Source organism: Festucalex cinctus, chromosome 16 (genome assembly GCF_051991245.1).
Source record: "Festucalex cinctus isolate MCC-2025b chromosome 16, RoL_Fcin_1.0, whole genome shotgun sequence".
Lineage (NCBI taxonomy): Eukaryota > Metazoa > Chordata > Actinopteri > Syngnathiformes > Syngnathidae > Festucalex > Festucalex cinctus.
The window spans coordinates 6,956,969-6,968,285 of record NC_135426.1 but is presented as its reverse complement, the minus strand read 5'-3'; the positions used below and the strand labels follow the sequence as shown (position 1 = coordinate 6,968,285).

Genomic DNA, 11,317 nt, shown 5'->3' with positions numbered 1-11,317 from the left:
AATGCACACATTGATTGCTTCACAAGCAAATTAGGTTCCCCTTCATCTGACAATTAGTATAGATTTTAAACATAGAAGGCCAAAACATCCCGAATGAAAATTAAATTGCACTAATAAACTAGCCACTAGAGGGTGCTAGAACTGCACAAATAGAAATCAACCCGACTTTAACAGATGCGTTCCTTTTAAATATTGTGAACATGACGACGATATTGTGGCAGTTTTAATATCACGATAATGCCCTTATTGTGACATTCCTAGTGTACACCTGGCAACACCACGTCACTGATGCGACAAACTTTAGCGGACTCGTACTTGTTAACGTGCAACATTTTGAGGTGTGAAAAAAGTATGTTCTTTAAAAAGGTTCTTGGGCATTTTTTTATTTTTTATTTTTTATTTTCACTCCCACCCCTGATGATGGTCACGAAACCTGGAGGGAAAAAAAAAAAAAAAAACAGAGGCTATTTTGAACCCACAGACCATCCAGGCTGCCAACGGTTGCCGAGTGGACAACATTGAACACAACGTGATGACAAAACATTTCAAGTCAAACAGCACGAGACTCCATTTGATGAACTGAAGTGCCGCAAGTGGGCTCCTTAGGAGACGCACTATTCCTCAAGACTTGGCCCTGTCAATCAATGTAGAAACCTCCTCCGCACCGCCACCAGGCAAGTGGTCCAACCTCAGATCTTGGCCCGCTTGCTCAGTGCAGAACGCACATATCAGAAGCATCAGAAAGTAAAGCAGAGTACCCGACTTATTGGATTGGAGCGTCGACTTAACTGGCCCCCCCTGCACGGCCTTTGGTCCCATCCGGCTTGTGGCCCAGCCTGCAGAAAACACATACTGTACAATTATGTATGTACTTCATTGTGCACATCATCATCATCATCATCATCATCACCTTCATCCAATGGCTTATGGTGCCTCTCTGCAACATCCACCAACTTGCAGGATGTGAACGAGGCTTGGGTTGGGGGTGACAGTACTTTTAGGTAACAATCCCCCATCTTATGCAAGATTTTAATGACATTGTTTAAAAAATATATATTACACAGAATGCTTGGCTAAATTTAGTGAAACACTTTGCAGGACGTGAACGAGGCTGGGAAGAGTGGGTGACAGTATTACTTTTACTTTCTAGTAAGTAAAGCTGTTTAATTGTGAAAGGTGCCATACATGTTTAATGTTTCATTCTGGTTTTTAAAGTTTTATGACAGCATTCTTGGCAAAATATAGTGAAACACTACATATTTGTAATCATTAAATGCATCATGCATGTACAGTACTCCCTTCACAATGTCTTAGACAACTTGAAATTAAATTCAAATTGTCATTCAAGCAGAAAAGCACATTTGGAACATACAGAAGTAAAGGAAGCTTCAGTTTCATCCAGAATAAATAAAAACCTGTTGAAAAGAACATTTCATAGATGTACAAACAGGCTTCATCATGGTTTTGATTGGACACACAGCTCAGGACACAAAAGGACAAGCATGCAGTCAGTGTGAGTTGGTGCACATCCAGTGAGTTGGTGACAGAGTGGAGAAAAACACAGCAAGTAAAATCAAAAGATATTCTCCCTGTAAGGTTGGTGTTCTGCTCTTCAGCGTAGCACCTGCAACCTTTCTTGTTTGGGGACGCTGCAGGAAAAAGAAAACAGACTCGTGTGAATGTGTTGTCATCCACTGTCACGCCGGTGGCGGAGTGACGGCCCATGCTTTTATTTTGTGTCCATGTTTCCCGTTTTATTTTGAAAATTCTAACTCTCCTCTCACCCCAGGTCACTTGCCCTTCCTGCCGCTCCCTACTTGAACAACTTGTCAGACTCTACCCTGAAAAACAAGCACACACATACACGACTTGTGCGACCGGTGCTTCGGTTCGGCTCAACCGACTTAAGCTCCTCGTCCTCCCTGCTGAAAGAAATTAAGTGCATTTGTCGAGTCAGTCACAAATACCATCACAAAGGGATTCTTGAGCCCACAGCTGGTAGCATCCCCCGACCTAAACCCCACCTGAAGAAACCTTGACAAGAGACCAGTGATAGAGCGACCAATCGCGTTCCTAGTCTGTGATCCCTGCAGATTGATCATGTTTGAGTCGAGGGGTGGGAGGCAAACTTATCAGAAAATATTGGCAAGAGTCTAACTGTTACCATAGCTTACACTCACAGGACAATATCGTATTTGGTTTTATAAATCGACTGCCCCGCTGAGCCAATGCGAGATGCCATTAAGTCTGACACCGGTCCTGACCAATGAGATTACTATAAGTTATGTCACTAGTAATTTTTTATTTTATTTTATTTTTTAAATCTTAAGCATTCCAATATTTTTAATTATGGGGGTGTAATTCAGACGGATGTACTGCAGTGTTAAATCTGCTTTATAAATCAAGTTGAGATGAGTTGAATGAACATTGACAAAACACTTGCCACATGTGCACAACTCGCAATCCTACGGCACTCATGAGAATTTTAGGGAGCCTGTACTCTGTTCATGTGCAACATTTGCGCGTATGAAAAGACAAAGAAAAAAACTTTTTGGGAAATGACCCAGGTAGCATACCTCATGAGTGCCAAAAGTTGACAGGGAGGGGAGACACTCAACTAAAATACATCAGAATAGTTAAAGCTCCTGTTGACCATTTCCTCATGCCACAGATTCTCCCGAAATTCTTGATTTGATGTGTGGAAGTGCTCCTTTTCCTCGTCACATACAGCTCTGTCTGAGACGTGCAACAACACCACCACCAAGAATTGTAGTAGCGCCACTTGTTGATTTAGTTGACGTGTTTTGTTACCTTTGTCTGACTCTTTAACCCTGAAGAACACAAATGTACATGACCCCTTGAACTTTGCTCACTCTTGTCTTTTGGCACATTTTGACTCTTCTGTGGTTCAACTCGATGGACTCCAGCTCCTTCCTGCAAGAACAAGTGCATTTGTGTAGCCTGTTCTTCCAAAAAAATAAAAATGAAAAAAATAAATAAATCTCAAAAGGGCTTCTTGAGCCCACAGCTGGCCAAAGTTTTGCAGCATACCCCTGACCTAGATCCCATCCAAGGAAACCTTGAGACGTGACCGGCAATGGATCAACCAATCCATTTCTTTCTTTTTCAGTGGGCCCTGCAGGTTGATCATGTACGAGTCGAGGGGTGGGAGTCAAACCTTTAGGAAAAGACTGTAAAAAGAAAAACTTTACTACAAGCGTGGCTTTTCACATGCCAGAAATGTCCACATTATTGGACAATATCCTATTTGCTTTTATAAATCGATTGCACTTTGTTGGAATATGTTCGATTGCACTTTGTTGGAATATATTCAAAACTATTCCCAATTAAGTGAACTATATACACTGTTATAACTTTTTGTCTCAGTTTTAGAGATTTACAGAGTTAACACCAGGCAGAAACTGAAACTGGCACAGAACTGAGATATATAAAATCCAAAATGCTTTGCACTGATTAGGGGGTACTTTGCTTAAAAAAATAATAAATAAATAAATAAATAAATAAATACAATCATGCTGAGGTACACAATTGAAAACTCTATTAGAATACCAGAGATTAGAATTTCTTTTTGGACACAGACAGCAAACCAAAGGCCTTCCAAAATGAAAGAAAAAAAATGGAGGGGGTAAGAGACCTATATACCACAAATCTTTCCTTGAACGCAGTTCCTGTTGCTCTGGTGAACACCTGCAAAAAGCACAAAACCACTGTGACAAACATTGCCAAACATTTTCAAATCAAACCAGTGTGCTAGCTTTGTGCATTAAAAATGTGGTCCAAACGCTGGTCGCCATCTTGCTGCGAGTGCGAGCCATGTGGCCATTTTAGTGCACCTGTTGACACCACTCCCACACCGGACACCTTTCTCCAATTATCTCGACGCCTGAAACTAGAAACGTTCGAAAATGAAACAGAAATTAAGCCCAAACAGCACATTTAACCACAAGTTACACACATTAAGCCTCAGGCGCTAAAACGAAATGACCTCAAACTAGTGATGTGCTTCTCGGGTCGAATCCCTGAAGCGTGTGCCGAGTAATGCAGATGAGTGGTTCATGAACGGCGTGTCAATGCGTGTGTTGATGACGTACGTGGTGACGTTTGAAGCCCCACGAAGCAGGTGTACCACGTGACTGATTCAGGAAATGATTCGCTAGGTTTGAGTGTAGTTCGAAATAAAAGCGGCAAAGAAACGCTATGGATTCCCCTTCACTTTTTGTGTTTTCGGGTCCCTTATTGCGCTACTTTTTTTGCTTTTGGCATTCGATTTGACGAGCTTCTTTTTGCGATGGAACCAGCAAGAAAGAGATTTGCCCTTGTTTAGGAGCACTTTGAGCAGATCTCACCTCAGAAGGTAATGCACTGTAATTACGGTACTATTTTAACAGATTCCAATAATAAAATAAAATAAAATGTGACAACACATAAAATTCACATTTTTCTGTTCACAGTTGAAAGTCCCCTTCAGTACTGGGAATCACAGAAATATATTCTATACAAACTTGCTATCTCATATCGATGCACCCCTGCTTCATCAGTACCATGTGAAAGAGTTTTTTTCCAAAGCAGGTGAAATTCTCTGCAAAAAAAAAGAAACCGCCTGAGTCCAAAAACTTCGGAAAAAATAGTTTTTAAATAAAAATGAATAAGCACTTTATTTTACCTCCTTATTTCACATTTTCACTTGTTGCATAAGCACAAACATAGACAAAGTAACACAGAACAATTCATGTTAAAACACTCTTCAAATATATATTCTTTTGTATTTAGAGCATGATTTACACCCCACCATTTTATTGCATGCACCAAGCATGTTATACATTTTTCTGTCCACATGATGGCGTAGTCGAGGAACTGAATCATCTTGAAGCCCCTACGTGTGTGTGAAGCATTTCACTGCAGGGCTTCACTGCTTTACGGGGCTTCATTTTGCCATCACTACCTCAAACACGGCTCCACTTCCGCCTTCCGGGTGGCCTGCAAACATTTCCCCCCAACACGTAGAGCCGGAAGTCAAGTTCTCCGGAAGCGCCCTGCAGTTTCCGGCGGGTACTATCGCCACCTTGTGGCAAGAAACAGCATGAAAAAAGGAGAAAAAAAAAAAAAAAAAAAAAAAGTGACAAAGGACCCAATGTGCTAAATGAAGCAAACGGATTGAATTACAACGCGATGTGCTCAAATGTCAAAGGCTGTTGTGCCCCCTCAAGCAAATCATGCAAGGAGCAAAATATCCTTGTGAGAAACTGCTACGACACGATACTCTTGAAAATTAGTGCTCTTACCGGGCATCAGCTCTCAACATCTTCACATCACGTTTTTTGTGGTTTGTTTAAATAAATTTAAGTAATTCGTTTCGTCCTTTTTGGTTTTTCTTTTTAATTTCCAAATGAGCATCAACCTTCTTCTCCTGCTTGTTTAACAGTGCTTTGCACACTAGTGCCACCTGGTGACCCTTCATGATGACTGCATTGGCAAATTCTTGGTGTGCTGTACGCTGGTTAAAGTGGCCTATCCACTCAGACTCAGCATTTTGACATTATTTGGCGGAAATATTGTCAAAGTTGCTAATTAAATGGAAGCATATTCCATAATTTGAGGATAATGAAGGGTGGGGTTGGGGTGGGCGGGGTGGTGGTGGGGTTTAGGTTTTAACCAAATCAAACTGACCTCAAAGGGCAATAAAGTCAGCCCAGTAGGCTATCGATGGGAAAGATCAGATGTATCTTTTTTTCTTTTCTATTTTAACTTCATTAGTGGGCACTGGGCACATATATATTTATGCATAAGTGATTAAATGAAATAATCCATCCCTCTCAGGATACCAGGTTTGCCTGTCCCCTAGCAAAAACAAACTCAAGTGTACAGCTTTGTGAAAACGTGACGCTCTCTTCCCTCTCCTGCGTGGCCCGTCGCTAATGAAGTTCACACGTGACATGACATTGAGAGGCCTGATCAGTGACAACAAGACGGCCCACCGGAGAGAGGTTAACAGCCTGACAAAGCGACGCCTCTCAATGACAAGCAAAGCGCCCATTGAGGACGACATGAGAGGAGTGGAAAGGACTCCCAAATGTCACCAAATGGGTCTGATAGAGCAGCCATTGACAGCATCGTTTGTTCTAAAAATACCTCTGAATTGCGAGGAGTGAATTTAGAGGTGACTCTTGAAAGGCTCCTCAAGCTGTTCTCCTGCAACGCAAAAGGTTTGCAGACTTGATAAGCGTTTTGCTGTCACGCTGTGCCGCCGTGCGCTTTTTTTAATGGAGTTCCAGCGGGGCTGGTGGCACCTAAAAGCCGTTCCGAAATGAGCTGCTCAACACAGAAGAAGCTTCACAGCCGCCGCCAATCCAGCACGCCCGCAACAATCTACAATTGTGTGTTTCAAGTTTAAACTGAAGATTTCCCCAGTGTGGCGCCCAGCAAACAGATCTTCTCTCCACTGTTTAGCAGTCGGAACATGATGGAGGATGACAAAAGACCGCGTTCAAAAATTGAAGTGAGGGAGGGGAAATGTGGTAGGCGGGGCCCGTTGTTACCTCCGCTTGCACGCATGGGCGAAATCTGACACCCTCTTGCTTCTTCCCCCTTGGGGAGGGAGCCTTGCTTCCAGATTGCCCCGCATGATGGATGTGCGGTGCGAGGAACGGGCCGTCCCGTGGGCCAGGGTGTCGTTTCTGGGGTTAAACAGCATCCTATATCAAACCCATCTATACCTTCACAAGCGGGAAACCTGTTTACTGGGCCAGGAAAGCACTGCAATCCATTTCCTGTCAGGCTCTCTCATGGAAGCGACACAAATTTGGACAGCCAGTTTTTTTGGACGAGGGTTCCAATTCCAACACGGGCTGATGCGAGAAAACGAAGCTTTCGGTGAGCTGTGATATATTAACTCATTTGCTCCCCCAAAAATGTATAAATACGTTCTATTTTAATTTTTTAAGTTTCCCAAAGATGTATTTATACGTTTTTATGAGTTTTGTTTTTATGCTATAACATACAGAAGGCTTTGATGCAGCCTCTCAACTGCAAAGAACGGTTGAAGAAATGGTAGTTATTACACAAACGGCCAGCAGGTGGCAGTAGAGCAGAGGAGATCAACTAGGCCAATGTTGGAAAAAAAGCTCAAATACAATTCTAATTAGAGTTGTGAATAATTATGAAACTATATTCTAATGAACAAGATTGAAAAGCGAAAATTGCTCCGGGGTCCTGGGTTGGCTCTTTGGCCACTGGCTCCTGCGGGGACTGGGATTTTGTGCTCTGAAATGGCCCAGGGGGCTCTGGAGGGCCTCGTCGGGCCAGAGTTTGGTGGAGGTTCTCAGGTATGCCAGATCCACCACACCAGTTTGTTCCTCCCTCTCACTGAGTTGGTGGAGGTTGGTGTCTGTGGATCTCACATTGCTTCATCTATCCTTCCTCTGGTCTCCTAACAACTTCATGATCCTTTTGGGATTCTGATGTATCAAGGTGATGGTGAAGGATTTTGGCTTTGGAACTGGTTTCAAAGATGTGAATTAAAGAGTACACACACACACGCACAAAAAAAAAAAAAAAAAAGGAGCGACATGATATTGAGATGTTGTCGGAAAGGATGCCAAATAAATAACTCTGAGCTCTCAAAATAAACCACTTAACCTTTAATGTTCACACTTATGCAGCTGCCATTTTTGCTGTCTTTACCTTCTTGAGTTATTCTTCAACTGTACGCTCAAACTTTTTTTTAATTTTGATCCCACAAGCACTGTCTTTGAACTGATATGAAATGGGAAGCTCTGCGACGTCCTTTGGGGTGTCTATTAAACGGACCCGAGGTCTAGACTGATTTAATGCACCAAAAGATGGGAAAAGACTTGAAGATGATATTCCACTTTGCACTTTTGTGTTAAATTCCCGCTAATGCGGCGTGGGCTTACCTGCGCGCCGTAGGTGGATCAAGAGTCAATTAGTGGGGCTAGTGGGCAGTCTTTAGCCGAGGGGCCTCCGGTGACGGTTTGTGGCTGTGGAGACCCGGCGAGGGGCAGGGGGGGGGCCTAAATGGAATGCTAATACGGGGGCACGAAAGTCAGGGCTCTCTAATTGGAACACAGCTGCTGCAGGGACCGAGTATCCCGCAAAGCGCTGCGGAGGTAGACCGACCGGCGGGTCACGCACATCGGGTCAGGTGCTCTCTCTCGGTGTGCTGCTGAAAATACTTGCCAGGAAGGAAAGATTGCACTTTGATGTTTTTAAACTCATTTGCTGGACATTAATGATATATAAAAAAAAGTCTGCTAATGGAAACTAAAAAGTGAAGACAGCCCTTCTAATAGCGATTTGTTATTTTCCTAACAAATGGCAGGTGGTTAACAGTCTATCACAGTTTTATTAGACAGTTAATTTGATGCGTGGGTGCTCAACACTGAGGCAGCTGCGCTTTTAAAATCCTACCGTGACTGTCAAAAGATTTATTTTGTTGTATCCGACTGGGATGTGTTGGATTTATACTTGTTTGTCAAAGAGTTTTCTTTTTTAGCACACAGAAGATGGATGACGGGCAGCAGGGCGCCCTCGTGGTTAGGAATTGGTTTGCATCGCAGTTTTCAGGTTCAGGCCTTCTTGTGTGGGCTTTGCATGCTTGCAATTCTTCCCAACTAGGCAAAGAAACAAAATTACAAGTCAAATGGTGCTTTTATTGGAATTTTTCTATGAGCACGCTGTGCTTTTGAATGGTAGGGGACTTGTTCTCTTTGCATTTTGAGTTGGAGGTGAAGGCGTGATTAACCGCGCAGCACTTCGACAAACAGCATCCACTTTCAGCGCAATAGTTGGTAATCTCTCGCCCTTGTTTCAAGTCGTCGGCCACGTTCTGTCTACAAGTCTTCGCGTTTCAAAGCGCTCCTCCCCAGCTCTTCAAATGGAAGCGCAATTTGCCTGAGAATAATACATGAGCTCATGGCGGGAGACGGACGGGAGCCTCCTGCCTCAGAAGTCGGCCAGGCGATTGACATTAACCACCCAAGAGGAGAACCTCAGGTGGGGAGGTGGTAGAGGATCCTTTGAACGGCACTGCCTGTAATAATGAGGCCCTCGCATCCCCCAAAAACACAGACACACTTCAATAGCCGTTTTACATTCAAATAGATTGTAAAGCACCGTATTTTGTTGTTGTTGAATGATGACTCTTCATGAGCAATACCGACACCTGAGGTGAGACCAAAGACAGCCTATCATTTTGTTTGCCATCATGCTCTTTGTTCGAGGAAAGTATTTGGCAGTGGCTAGATTTAAATGACTTAAATGTGCAAGCAAATTGGATCGAATTGGCCCTTTTTAACATCCAAGGACACTTTTGATATCAGTCACAGCATGAAAAGAAATCAACACACAAGATGCAGGTGTTGGTGGCAAGTGATAAAACAAGTAAAACACAAAGCTGTTAAACTATTTTTCAGGTATTATATAGATGCTCATATCATTCTGTCTTTAAATTCACACCCTTTAGTTATTTCTTCAGTAAATAAAGATATTATTGACGGAATCGACTCCCACTAGATGTTAAAGAAGCAACTTTCACAGCAATTTTTAAATCCAATACCATTTTAATCAGAATTTCAGCACAGTGACTGTTTTATCATTGTTCTTTTGTGTTTTATTATTTTTTTTGCTCAATTGTGTGTGCTCATTTTTTTTCTCACAAAAATCAAGTCACTCAAAATGTTCATATTATTGAGGTACTAGGTTTTGCGCATGTTTGTTTTTTCCTTGCTCCCTCTCATATTACTACTTTTAATTGAGTTAGTCCCATCCCAGGCCAAATTCGAGTTAAGATCATACGGTTCCCAGATTTGAAGAAATTAAAACAATGACAAAAGAACAGAACCTTCCATCATCCAAATTAGGGAAGGGCTATGGTTATGGTTAGGACTGGATACAGTGTGTCATTCACAATCCACAAAAAATTATTAGGACTACTCAAATCAGTGTAGGGTAGTTTCAGTGTAGTTAGACATGTCTGCCATCTATTGGTGAATAGTTATATTACCACTTACAACTACATTCATACTATATTCTAGCAGTGACTTAATTTAATTTTTTTTCTTTCATTATATTTTCACATTTTAGATTCTCCACGGGTCGGTCGAGTGGTTAGCACATCTGCCTCCCAGTTCTGAGGACTCCGGTTCGAGTCCAGGCTCCGGCCTTCCTGGGTGGAGTTTGCATGTTCTCCCCGTGCTCACGTGAGTCTTCTCCGGGTACTCCGGTCTCCTCCCACATTCCAAAGGCATGCATGGCAGGTTAATTGGGTGCTCCGAATTGTCCCTAGGTGTGCTTGTGAGTGTGGATGGTCGTTTGTCTCTGTGTGCCCTGCGATTGGCTAGCAACCAGTCCAGGGTGTCCCCCGCCTACTGCCCAGGACCAGCTGAGATAGGCGCCAGCACCCCCCGCGACCCTTGTGAGGAATAAGCAGTCAAAAAAATGGCTGGATGGATGGATGGAGATTCTCCACCATCTTTTTTTGTCCCTTATCTAAATTTTCAGCCATTTTCTGTGGAAAAAGTACATGGAATACTACTAGCGTTTTCTGATTATTTTTTGTGGTCCTTTCCTGTCTTACGTAACGATTTATTAGCAACTATTCATGTAGGTATTGAAAAATGTTTTGACTTTGGTGCCAAGCCATCTTGTGAAACTGCTGGTTTGAATGGTACATTTGACATGCGCTGAAAATCATGCCGAATGTTAGAAATAAGCTGAAACTGACTTTTGGACCGGTCGCCTGCCAATCGCTAGACACCTTTGAAGAAAAGAAGCAGTCGCAGTCACGCAATGGACAATTTAGAATTGTACCCAACCAGGATACCTTTCCATGCGTTCCATCCAGATGGGCTGACAGACATATTTACTACAGTATGTGCAAAATGCTGATTCTTTACAAGTGAGTTCGAGCAAGTGTATCCGAGCTCTGTGGCCGACTACACTAATCTCCCCGGTGCTGAGCGGTGCGACGCTGCGAGCGCGAGCGACCGTGCATGCGCATCGGTTGCACTCGGCTGCACTCGATGAGACCGACCCGAGCCGTGCAATTGATGGGCAGTGAGACGGAAATAGGGAAGGAGGGTGGGTTTTGGGGGTGCGGGGGCAGATGGTGAATAATGTTCCACTCAGGCTAATGCAAATGCTTCTGTCACATAAACATCAAGATGGCTGGAGTAAAGCGTCCGGCGCTTTGAAAAAGAGTCTAGTGAAGCAATCCACGCTACTCTTGCAAGTATTGTATTGCACTGGAAGCCATCAAAGTCTAGTGAGTTGTACCTGC

The 11,317-nt window shown here is 43.1% G+C and overlaps 1 long non-coding RNA gene across 3 annotated transcripts; it reads right to left on the bottom strand.

Moving 5' to 3' along the window:
- Positions 1 to 496: 496 nt before the first annotated feature.
- On the bottom strand, positions 497 to 5,118 carry LOC144004338 (uncharacterized). 3 transcript variants are annotated; one of them, XR_013279302.1, is made up of 6 exons: positions 4,964 to 5,118; positions 3,977 to 4,006; positions 3,855 to 3,910; positions 3,664 to 3,708; positions 3,052 to 3,191; positions 497 to 2,934 (listed from the first exon to the last, which is right to left on the bottom strand). It is a non-coding gene; the product is annotated as an uncharacterized LOC144004338 (long non-coding RNA). The 3 variants fall into 3 exon arrangements; XR_013279301.1 differs by having other exon boundaries at positions 497 to 1,841; positions 2,577 to 2,934; positions 3,664 to 5,118; XR_013279300.1 differs by having other exon boundaries at positions 3,664 to 5,118.
- Positions 5,119 to 11,317: the final 6,199 nt, after the last annotated feature.